At 38.6% G+C, this 13,014-nt stretch overlaps 1 protein-coding gene and 1 non-coding gene across 2 annotated transcripts in view; one reads left to right on the top strand and one right to left on the bottom strand.

The window, feature by feature from the left end:
* Positions 1-13,014, top strand: part of LOC103474876 (uncharacterized) — a 264,378-nt gene that overhangs the window by 147,710 nt on the left and 103,654 nt on the right. The window lies entirely within an intron of this gene.
* On the bottom strand, positions 8,321-8,393 carry trnar-ucg (transfer RNA arginine (anticodon UCG)). Its single transcript has one exon. It is a non-coding gene; the product is annotated as a tRNA-Arg (tRNA).

Here is a 13,014-nt window from a genome sequence, read left to right as displayed (position 1 = left end):
GTTACATAAAATACAAAAGGAATAAAACTTATGTAAAGAATAATGAAAGTGAAGTCAAGTTAAAGCACATTTCAGTGACAAGGCAGTTCATAGTGATTTCCAAGATGGAAACATCATGATTGTGAAACAAGCAGTAAACATTCAATTTATCAAATGCCATCATCAAAATCATCAATGCACATCAAATATGTTGATCAATGTGCCATTTCCTACTAACTAAACAAGAGGGCATTTACTCTTGATTTAAAGTAGCTCAGAGTTTCAGCTGTTTCGCAGTTTTATGGAAGTTTGTTCCAGATTTGTGGTGTATAGAAGCTGAATGCTGCTTCTCCATGTTTGGTTCTGGGCGTGCAGAGCAGATAAGACCCAGGACAACTAAATGGTCTGGAAGGTTGATACAACAACAACTAATCTTTTAATGTATTTTGGTGCTAAGCCTATCAGTGATTTATAACTAATAAAAGTATTTTAAAGTCTATTCTGAGCTGCAGTGAGACAGTAAGGACTTTAAAACTGGAGTGATGTGTTCTATCCTCCTGGTTCAATTTATATTTATAGACACTCAATTTATTTATTTAGACAATTATGTGCTTAAAGGTTATGACTGAAAACAGAGGACCACCACCCTCCACGCGTAATTGGACCCAAAGAGAGCAAACATTCCTCACTAGATGGCAGTGGCGTGCGAGTACCAACGCTACTGACAAACTCCTGCAAATACTTTGACACTGAGCCCTCCTGAAAACTGTCAACAATCTGTGTGTGTGCCAGTAAGTGTGTGTTTACAGAGGGAGGTTGTCTCCGCATGAGTGCATTTATCTCTTTCCTTCAAACACACAAGGGGTTAAGTACAATGCAAGCCAGAGAGATTAACTTAATTGGTCAACTGTGGTCCATAAAATGGATTCTCATTGGCATAATTACTAGAAAAATGTTCTAATCTAACCCAGTCATTGTCCCTGCCTGCCGTCACGCACCAGCTCAGTTGTGATTACTGGTGCCTATGAGAGGGGGATGTGTAAATAAAAACAGATTTGGTTTAACTTTCACCCCACCAGTGAAAATTTTATTGACAGTGGAGATCATGACTATATGCGAGTGAATTTCTTTCTCAAATGATTTGCTTGTTGTTATAGGTCTGGAACAAACTGAACCCACTGTGGTGCCTGGCTCAGGAAAACTTAAAGAAGCCTCATTTATTCCATTTTGTGCAAGTCTTATGCATGCAGCCGTTCACAGTCCAGGAAAATACTTTTCTCCAATGGAAATCTCCCCAGTTCTGATGGGACTGAGAGAGAGACAGAGAATTGTCACCGGACTTGGGAAAGAAGTGTGAAATATCATATTTACTGGAAGCTATATTTATCATGATTAGTGGTTTTGTTGCTGGTGAGGTAGACATGGTGGACCCAGGTTTGTAGAGTAAATGATGGTTTGCTGAAGAAGTGAACAGAAATCCAGGCAGCACAATGAGGCCAAGAACTCAAACACACTGGTAGCACTGGTTACACAACTTGATGACAATGACAACAGACGACTCCATAGACACAACAAGGACACGACCAGGCAGGTGGGATTAAATACACAAGGAAGATAATCAGGGGAGACGAGGGAGAGCTGGGGACAATCAACGGGTAGACGGGATGGAGACTCAACTGAACCCAGAAACCTAAATTAATACAGAGGAAAACCAAATCCTCACAATATTAGTCTGGCTCATCTCGTTTGGTGGCAAAATAGATACGGAAATGTACAGTGAAAACACTTGAACAAAATGTAAGAGGGATTTCTTAGACCTCTGGAGTAGCAGTCTCTTCATTGCCCTGTCCCGTATCATCCCCCTCCCCCTGCTCTTACGGTCGAACTGGTTGACAAAATTTCCCATTTTCTAAAATCCAAAACTTGACAGTTATGAGTTCCCCAGGCATTTTGGTCACATTGTGACCAAGTCAGAACCCTATTAGACACCTGGCTCCAATACTGGCTCATTAGCATAGCTCTGTAGAGATTGACTGCATGCTGGTGTTAAGCCATTTAATGCAAGTGTGTAGGACAAGTTACAAAACTCTGGTCCTTGAGGAATGCAGTTTGAGACCACTGCTTTACAGCAACAATGAGTCAGCATGTAATGTGGTCGGACCACTCTGAACCAGAGTGAACCCACTTCAGCTGTAGTCACAAGTATAAATATTGCTTTCCACATTACCCCCCAGGCTGAGCTTTTTCATTGTCTTGAAAATTAGCAAATGGGCTTGACATTTCAAAACCCAGTCCGATGCAGAGTTGAGATTTCAGACATTCATTTATCTGACAGATAAATGCATTGAATGCATCCTCTTTACTTAAGAGGATAGATACTTCATTTTCTTATCTGATCTTCACAAAATTCAATATTGCAGTCACATTTACAAACCTCCTCCGTCAATACAGAAAGACTTGTCTAAAGCTGCTTTTCCATTGACCATATAGTTGTGCAATTTGACATTTTGAAAACAAATTTGATGAATGGAAACGTGCTAATTTTGAAAAAAATAGTTTTTCAATAAAAAGTTTGGATTTATTTTAAAAAATACTGCAATGGAAACACCTTTTCGCACCGTGAGTCACATGATCAGCACTGGTGCAAACCACACCGAAGAAGTTGACAGGAAGTAGTTGCAGGATCATGGTGCAGAACGAACACTTTTAATTGTTTTTTTTATTCTGTTTTTGACATTAGCAGAATATTAACAAAAATTTACGCATATTCGTAATGGAAACAGCTTAAGTTGTATTGGATAAAAACCATTAAAAAAATTACACATTTTCACTCCAATTAACTAACGTCCACATTAGCTGTTAGTCATGTTGAGGCGCCACTTCTGCTACATGGAGAACAGCGACTGAACTGATTCTCCCAGCATGCACTGCGCCTCAGTGCATGCTGGGAGAACCCGGGAGCGGCTGACCCGGTTCTCTGACACATCGGACATTGCGAGAGTGTTGAACAACACTGGAAGTCATTACTCACAAATGGAGAAGTCGAAGTAGGGAACGTTCTGAAGAGTGGCCGCTCTGCCACCGTTATATTTTAATAGCAATCAGGAAGGTCAAAAAGAAAACAGAACAACATCTAGGCATCACTTTCCTCAGTTAACATCATTGTTTATGATTCAACAATGACCTAGACTGGGCTAAAATTGCATCCATTGGAGAGTTTTGAGGTCAAAGCCACATCTGTTAAATGATTTGTGGGCCACAATTGGAAATTGCTTCTCTGTGAACAAACTAACACAGTTTATGCACTTTGGATGAAGTATATAGGATCCTTAAGAAAAATCTCTTTAGTTTTTTGGGCTTTTTTTTTAGTTAAATATTTTTTTTCTGTGGAAAAAAAACCCCACATTATATTTAAAACTTTCTAAACAAATGAATGAGGAAATAATTTCTGTCAAATTGCCAAACAAAATAAACCACTTCTCACTACTAATGCTTCACGGGAGCCAAGTGTCGACGTGCTTGTTGTCGAGCAACTCCCAGCTCTGTGATGCTCTGTTTCACATACTTGTTATGGAAGGTGTTTCACTGGCCCGTCTCTGAATGCCGTTAAACATTGCAACAGTGAAACTAAACTGGAAGAAATCAGATGTAATCAAGCCATGCATAGATCTGCGGTAGAGATATCTGCCTTCAAGTGCATGCCACTAAGTCAAAACAAGGGTAGAAATCTTAACCAGGAGATGACAGATTCAGATGGTGAGACAGTTCTCATACTGTTCTCGTCGTGGCCTTTACAGGAAAACCATATACCGGTGTGATTCAACAGAAACTAGTCTGAGGTTCTCCGTCTTCTCAATGTGACCTTATTGAACCTGAACGCTAAAAGATGTTGACATTCATAGTCTGTGAAGTAGGATAAAAATGCTAAATAAAAACTTTCTTTCTTTGACAGGCCTCTTGTTCCAGGAATTTATTTTAATGCTGTTAAACTTGCTTTGCAGCTGGTAATAATTTCCGAGCTGTATGCAAAGGAATAATGCCTGCTATAGAGTAATTACTGATTCTGTTGTTTCTAATTATGCTGTTAATTATAGATGTGCTAGCATAAATATGGTGACGCAATACAGCTAAAGATCTCCCAACATAAACCACATTCTTCTTACTACTCTTTAATTTCTCCTCCACAGACATCCACCCCGTGGCCCTGTGCATTTCTTTAGGAGGGTTGGGGGCTTACAGTCTTCAGCTCGTCCTAAATCCTCCCATCAGTACTGCAGTCATAGTGTGATGCAAACCGTAAACATTAACAAGAGGACTCAGAGTTCAAGTTCAGAGATCGGTGTACGTCAGCGCAGCCATTAAACACAACACAAATATGTCTGTTCTGCCCTCAGCCTGCCTTCCATAAACAGACGCACAGACTCACACATGTACAGATGCAGGCGCTGCATGCAAAACGCAGAGCCGTGCCAGAGTGAACGGCCAAACGGTTCCACGTCTAAACATGAAAATGAGTCAGTCTGCATGTGGTTTAGTTTAAGCAAAGCTGCCACTGATAATCTGTATTTCTGCACGTTACCGTGACACATTGTTTTTGTTTTTTTGATTAATTTCACGTCAAGCACATTTTAATTTAGGTGCAGAATTTATCCAAAATGCCACGCTAATTTAACTGATCATAATTCGAATATCGGATGGAACTGAAGTTATGCTCTCAACCAGGTGGTGTGCTGTAACTTTACAGATAAAAATTTTTATTTATTCCTTACAAAAGACAGAAGAATCCACTCTGAAATCGATATGTAAAACTACACAGGGACACAAATACATAAATATGGTTTTCAGTCACGTACTATTACATCATTTTTGGCGAATTAATACTTAATTTCAAGGCTTTACGAAGCTTCAAGTAATTGGTTTGTATAAGTACGGTTTTAAGAACATAAGATTTGGGAGCGGCAAGGCTCTACAGCAGTGGACAGTCCCTTCTCCTCTAACTCATGTAGCTCCACTCCTGCATAAACCACTTATGTTAGCTTAGATTGTAGGCAATAATACATTTTCAACCAATACGTGCTCAGTTTCTGAACTTGGTACTGATTGATCATGTTGACATTTCTTTTCTAACTTCAAAGGATTTATTGGGATAATCTTTAATTCACTTTTTCAAATTCTTAAAAAACATTGGCATGTGAAAGATCCTAAATGTCCTGACATGTTTGAAACGCAACACCAACAGCAAATAAAATATCTTCCCTTTTTGTGTGGACTTTAATGCAGTTGTATCTCCCAAAACGCCCTGAAAAAAATAACCATACTTTATGAGGAAACATAGCACATTTTTCACACACTTACAAAAAAAAAAATATCCACCAAAAGCCTCACATTGTTTCTCTTTTGCTCTGCCTCTCCATGCTCCACATGCAACTTGTTAAAAGTCACCTTCTGAGGTGTTAATTACATCATAACTTGGCTGCAAACTGCGAGCCAGTTTAGACAAGACAGATTCCCACTGAAACTATTATGTCACTAGTTTAGGGTGTCTGACGCTTTTGGCAGGTTTTCTGGTGAAATGTGATGTCTGATGTTAACACATATGCAGGAACAGAACAATGTGTCAGTTTTCTGGGAATAAAGCCAGCAGGTACAGTGTCTGTCAAGCTAGAGAAGCACACAATTGACTTTGAGTCACACCATGTGTAATGTGTCTCACTGTTGGCTGCTGCCAGTCTGCTATAAATTTGATGTAAATATATTGGGAAGCAGAATGACCTGGCTAAATATATATTTCCTGGAAAATGATCCAATTTAAGGGAAATTCATCTTTGACCTTTTCTTGGTGATTGACAGCAGTCTCAGAGCTAACCAGGTTTGTCCTTGTGAGGTTTGATTTTTCAGAAAATCATGGGCATTAATTATTATTCATTTTTGGCTGAATGGGTTTATAGCATTGAAATAGAGATGTCTATTTAAACATTATTAACACAATATCTACTCTTTGTAGTGCTATTTTAGGAAATATGCACTTTCAGAAACACAGGGAGGAGAAAATGTGGAAAAGTCCCAAAACAGCACGCAGTTCACATTACACCACAAAATAAAAATTCTCTCAGATTCAATAAATAAATTTTCTGCTTGATGTGAACCCCAAAAACAGTGGTTCCCAAACTTTTTGTCCTGCGCCCCCCCAGTGGTTTCCAAACATTTTCTGGGCACCCCCCCTACAAATCGCTGTGTGTTTGAACGATATGTTTTTGCAGGGGGGTGGGAGGGGATCAACTTTTTTGGGGGGTAAAATGAATCTATGTAGCTGAACATAGACAACAACTTAGCATATAAGCTACTTGTTAACAAGCTCCATGTGATGTATTGATATTAGCTAGGTAGTCATCTTTTAGCTAACTTTACCTGGATCAAACAGCTTTACTAAACAGTCTGTTTGGGGGGGAAACTGTGAAAAGTTCTTTGCGCTTTGCTGGTTTGCTGCCATGATTCTAACACACACCTGCGTAGCTCTGCACAGCAGCAGCAGGTCTCCTTCGCTGCGGCACAGGTGTAAACCCAGCGCGAGTTTAAAGGCGTTTAAAGGTGTTTAAAGGCGGCTCGGAAAAACAGGTTACCACATGTCAATAACGGATTAAAAAGTTTTAACTGCTGATAAAAGTGACAGAGGACACAGATATGGGGAGTGTGGAAGCCCCTGCTGTATCAAATTGACAGGGGAATAACAGAGAGTTGGCCATTCTAAGGTAAAAACCCAACGCATACAGCGTTCATGTTTTTTTGTTGTTTTTTTTTTTCATCCAGACGGCTTCCCGCGCCCCCCCCTGAAATGGCACGGCGACCCCCTAGGGGGCGCCACACAGTTTGGGAACCTCTGCCCTAAAACAAGATCTCTCAAATCCAGTCACCAAGAGCTACTATTTTGCAACTTTTAGAGGCATCTCTTCACCAACACACCTGAATCAACTGGCTGATTTCCTTAATCGGCATGTCACTCAGCTCTGCATAAACAAACCATTTATTTGGTGTGTTGGAGAATTGTGCCAAAAGAACAATATGGCTACATTCACACTGCAGGCAATTCTAATTATCTGTGATATCTGATTTATTTTGAGTGGTTGTTCACATATCCAAATACATGCGACTTGTATGTGATCTGTTATGTGAAGAGCAAGGGAACCTAAAAGTGTTTTGGTTGTGTAGAAAACGCAATAGTGTCGCATGTAGCGAGCGTATTGGCCAAAGCGTTTTGTGTGGCAGCAACATCTGTACAGAGAAACGAATGGGTTCGGCGTTGAAACCAGGAGTGGTAGGATACTGATGTGAGCAACTTTAATGATAGGGAGTTCATTCATAATTTTCCAATGACAAGGGCAAATTTTCTGTACCTGTGTGAGCAATTCTCTTGAACGCTCACACGTACAGACACAAGTCTTCAGCGACCCATACCAGTGAACAATTCGTATTAAAGATAGTAGGACTAAGAGGATTTAAAACTGTAAACGAATCAAAATATTACATCTATAGTAATGTCAAATATGTTTTATGAGTGAAAAATATCTAAATATTAAAGGGGTAAGTAAAGTTTTTTTCAAATCCTTACCCCTAATGATGAAAATGAAAACAATCTTTGAAACATACTTTCCTGAAAATGATTAGGTCAAAGCAAACTCTCAGGATGAGAGCACAGTCATTAGGAACAATTTTTCCAGTGTTCCCAAATATAAAAACTATCCCGGACACGAAAGTTTTCTCTGAGGAAGGAAAAGTTGACTCTGAAACCACAGCTATCGTTAAGGCAAAGAAGACATCACCAGAAGGTAAGCTTTACAGTTTCCAAGAACTGAAGGTGAACCACGCTAACAAAGCCCATCACTAGACGGTGATTTTTCCATTGTTTTCAAATTGAAAAGTACTCTGGGCCAGGAAGCTAGTTTAAAGGACAAGAACAGCTGTGAAACTACAGCCAAGACGGCTGTGTTCCCAAAGACGAACTACCCTGGATGGGCAAGTTATCTCTGAGGGACAGATATCGATTTGACTAAGAAGACATCTCCAAACGGTACTTTTTCCATTGTTTTTGAACATGAGTGGAATGGACAAGTGCTGAGTGGTTACTGAAAAAATCTTTTATCATATTGTGTGCAAGTCGTAGTTAGCTTAAATTCTTGATAAGATCCAAATCTTAAAAGGTTTTTTTTAAACAAATATTGAACTGATGGGGACGTCTGGACAAATGTCCAGACATTTATGTTGGCCGTACATAGTATTTAAAACAAGTTTCTGATGGAATTACATCCAGGTAATTATGTTTATCCAGGGTTTGGTAATTCAACAGCAACCACGAAGGGACTCGAACCCTCAATCTTCTGATCCGAAGTCAGACGCCTTGTCCATTAGGCCACGTGGTCTTGATGTTACATCATTCAATGACATGATTGGAAAGACGAACTGCGGAGTGGCTAATGACTTTCTTTCTTCAAGCACATTTTGAGCCAGTTAAAAGACTATTAGAGATACAATAGTTAGCTTAATCATATATTCAACAGCAACCACGAAGGGACTCGAACCCTCAATATTTCTGATTAAAATTAAACATTTAACTCAAGTATATTTTCACTTTCAGTGTCAGTTTTTTTGTCTTGTTCAATACTCTGCTCCATTATAACAAACTTAAATTCTCAAGTGATATCAAAATCAATTATTGTGACTTCACTGTGGAGTCACGTGTTAAAAAAAATTGATGTTTGGAAAATACATCAGTCTCATTTTGTCTTAATCAATGCTGAGATTAATAATGATCAACTCTAATATTTAGAATACTCATAACTGCTTCCTTCTTTTCCAGTGAATGATGACTACCACTTGTTAAAGCGCATCCTGCTGTTCTCTGGGAAAGAGTGTCGACCAAAAGCACCATCCATGCATTGCACATTTCAGAGGAAAGGTCTATGCTTTACGTAAAAAATGTTTGAAACAAGCATGGAAGACAACAAATGGAGAACATAACTATGAGACATTTCTGTCAAAGATTGTTATAGATTTTGCATCTGTCAGTGAAAGGCTTCATACAATTGTAATAACCAAAGAAGATTTACTAAATGGTACTGTCCACACAAATGGTACCTACTCCAATGGGATCCTGGCAGATCTGTTCCAGAGGAGGGAAAGACTGCCATGGAAGTCATTGTTTTATTGGCTCCTCTCTTTTGGCCTGGAAACAGTATCTGAAAAACAGACGGAAACAACTGTGAAAAATAATATACGTATCTCAGAAAACATAACATTGGTGACACAAAGTGTGAAGGTTAAATGTCTTTCTGTTCAGAGCGTTTTATTTGGTGTGAAAGCATACAAGAACCCAGTTAAATAAAAGAAGTCAGGATGCAACCACTGTTGAGGAAAAATCCAAAGAACTTGCAATTAAACTACGGTGTATTAAGGGTAAACTTGAGAAGACTGAAAGTAGTTTGCAGATAAGTTCTGAAAATTCACGTTCTTGAAACAGGATGTCAAACAAAGGACAAGTTGATCCATGATTTGAAGGAAACCAAAGCTTTTTTGAAATCTCCAAACTCAACACTGAGAAGGCAACTTCACAAAACAGAATCGGATCCTGACAAAAAAGATCAAAAACTCAGTTTTTGTCGCCAGGCTAACTGGTACAGGAGTCTACCGCATAAGGAAGAAGACCTCGAACATCAAATCAAAGTTTTACAAACCCAAGTCTCTAATTGTAAACTTTCAGCGGAAAGATTCAAAAATGTTAAGACGACTTTGCAACAAAAAATAAAAATGATTTAACTTGACTGTCAGGAAGCTCTTGGTGATGTGTATTGTGGGAAAGATTAAGAAATCAAAGCTAAAAATGGTGGTCATTATACAACAGATTTCATAAAGACTAGAGGGTGAAGAAGACGCCCCTGTTGTCAGGTATAAGAATGTGATTAGAATTGTGGCAAATAATATCTAACACACCATCTGAACGCACATCTTTGTGTCCAAGGACGTGTCTTCTCCAAAATGCCTGCTGCAAAATCAATGATGAACCACCAGTAGGAGCAGATTGTGAATGAACATATTTGTGAATGGATATTGGGTCACATGGTTCATCAGCGGTCTTTAGGAACCTTTCTTGGTGAAGGAAGGTGATCCACACGGAAGGAGGGAGGAAACAGTTTTTTTGACTACTGAATACTAGATGCTGTTAATACTAGATGATGGAATTGTTGTAAAAAGTGTATTTTTTGGCTTCACTGGTCATTGACAAGAGGCAAAGAAAATAAATGGATGATCCGCACAACGATCAAAGACGGCTCAGCTGGCAAAGTAATCAGCATGTCAACTCTACCCCAGGGTACCACCTCGGTGGCTTAAAGCATTGGCTTGGCCTCTACACCACTTTGCAATGATTACCTTCACAGTGTAGGAAACATTGAAAGATCACAGGAAGTAATTGGGCCTCCAAATCACAGTGGAGACAGGCAAATCAGTGAGTCTGGGATTCACCTTACTGGCAACTTAGGATGCAGATACACTGTTATCTGTTGCATGTAAAGTTTTTTAAGACCTTGCTGATATCTATCAGCCTAAAAAAAAGGAAACAACCACCTGATGCTGAAAATACATGATCGGTCTAATGAATGGCAGAGCTTCAGTGATAAAATCTTGATCTTGCAAGAATTTCTGGTGTTTCATTGGGGTGAATGAACCTCGTGCCTCCCGTTATATTCATCTGGCTTGCAGCTCTCTTGGAAAACGTGGGGATGACAAAAGTGGACGTGGAGATCTGTGGGAAGCTTCTTCTCTTCAACACGTTCAAAGGTACCAAGCTTTCAATCAAACCGCTTCAATAATTTCTTCCATGTCATCACCTGAAATTGAAAAGTGCTCTGGCTGATGCAAACAGTGACAAAATAGACATATCGATAACTGCTTTGGTTATTCCCTGTCACAAAGTAACAGGCCCCTATCCGATGCTAGTAAAGTGAGGTTTGATGCAGAAAACCCCAGGCTGGGATTTGAACTGCTTCACTGTGCAACCCCACTCAGGAAACTAAAGGGAGATAAATGCTGGCAATAATCGAAGAAAAAGAAATTTATGTACAAGAAAGAGAACACCAAATAACCGAGGAATAAATGAATATGACTATCTACGGGTTATATTTCTATCTGTGTGAACATGGTTAGATTTATTTTGAGCTTAAAGTGAAGCTTTTTAGAGAAATTAGGAACAGACAGAACAAGAACCACAAACTAAGAATATCCTCCATTTCAAGACAAGTTTCCACAAACATGACAATCAGGAATTTTCCATTTGCATAATTTCTTTCTGACTGCAGCAACTTTATCCAGAGATATTAAGACAGTCACTTGGTTTGCTAGACAGAAGGCAAGTCAGGGCCGGTACCACATTAAATAAACTGAAACACACAACTCTAATCTCTGGATGCAGGAAACAGTTCTCAGAACAATGACTTCAACGTACTGTGCGAGCATGAAGATGATTTAATGATGATCTAATCTAACTGTATTCATCTTTGACTTCTCCTGACCTGAGATGTTATGTCTCTAGGCTTGCTGTTACATGTCAGGATATGATTTTCCTGACCGAGGTATATGAATAAAGACCAGCATTTGGTGAATATTTAGGGCCGATGATGTGTTTATTGTTTCATAGTTTGTCTGAAAAATTTTGCTTTTTGCACACAGAACAGAAAAGACAAAGTACAAACATAAAAATCACCTTTGTGCTGGTCCACAAAATGATGTCTACAGAAACTAGCATAAAAGTCTTGCCATGTGAACTTGGCATTAGTAGCTGTCACACTAATCTGCTGATGATCCCAGAAAATCCCAGAACATATTAGGAGCTAAATGTCCTCTAAAGATATTTGTCAAACTAATTTCAGTTATCCATCATGGATCTAATATTTTTTTGCTAAATATGTATTATTTGATGTCTTAAAATGTTAACATTTCAACTTTGCTTCTGTGTATTCTGGATTTCTCCAGAGAACTTGTGAACACTTTCTGCAATACCTTAGTGCTACAAATAGGGCAGAGATAATGATTGGCAAAAGTTAAACATTTTCACTTCATTGCTTTCTTCTTCTGATTTGACAAAAATGTTTTAAAACTAGCTTGATGTCACATTATATTTGTATATAATGTCACATTATATACAAATATATAATGTGACATTATATATGTCACATTATATATGTGACATATATAATGTCACATATATATGTGACATTATATACAAATAATGTGACATTATTTGTATATAATGTCACATTATATACAAATGTATATACTGAGATGCTCATCATCTCAGTTGCTTAAAGAGAATATTGTTCCTTCTGCGTGAGTGTTTCAGGGCGTAAAGCAGTGATTTTTTATAGATACGAGAACTAGCCTAAATTAGGCCTTGCAGTAACATAGCACTAGATCCACTTTGGTAGCAAATCCCTCTGACAGTGTTTTTGACTTGTGATCCTAGATTTTAAAGCCAAACCACTGGCTCACGTTTAACTTCTGCATAGTGCTGGATGATGATAATAATCCATGTAGTGGAAAATCTCCTCCCCCACGTTTGTTTTGGAGCTCCTGTTTGGTGGTTTCAGTTTTAAACTTTAGCTCTTTTTTTTATATATTATTTTTATTTTTCTTGAGTTCTGTCTGACTTCTTCATCTGAACTGTTGGAACAGAAATGGGAAAAAAACAAAAAACATAAAGTTTTCCAAAACACAGGGTTAAAAAAATAATAATAAATGATAATAATAAATGATTGCATCATTTATCTAATATCACCAAAAGACTTTGACTTTGTTTTCGAACTTAACTTTCTTCCTTGCCAGTTTTGCTGCTGAGGTCATGTTGCATGAAACTTTAGCACATAATAAAGAAATAAATTACATGCAGGCCATGAGCTCATGCTTGCAGAGTCTGGCCTGGCTGACAAAGTTCTTCTACAAGCCAGTATATCACAGAACACTTCATGGGTTCAAATGTCTATCTGTAGAAAC

The sequence above is a fragment of the Poecilia reticulata genome, chromosome 13, assembly GCF_904066995.2.
Source record: "Poecilia reticulata chromosome 13, P_reticulata-male-v2, whole genome shotgun sequence".
In the NCBI taxonomy this organism is placed as follows: domain Eukaryota; kingdom Metazoa; phylum Chordata; class Actinopteri; order Cyprinodontiformes; family Poeciliidae; genus Poecilia; species Poecilia reticulata.
This window is presented reverse-complemented; position numbering and strand designations above follow the sequence as displayed.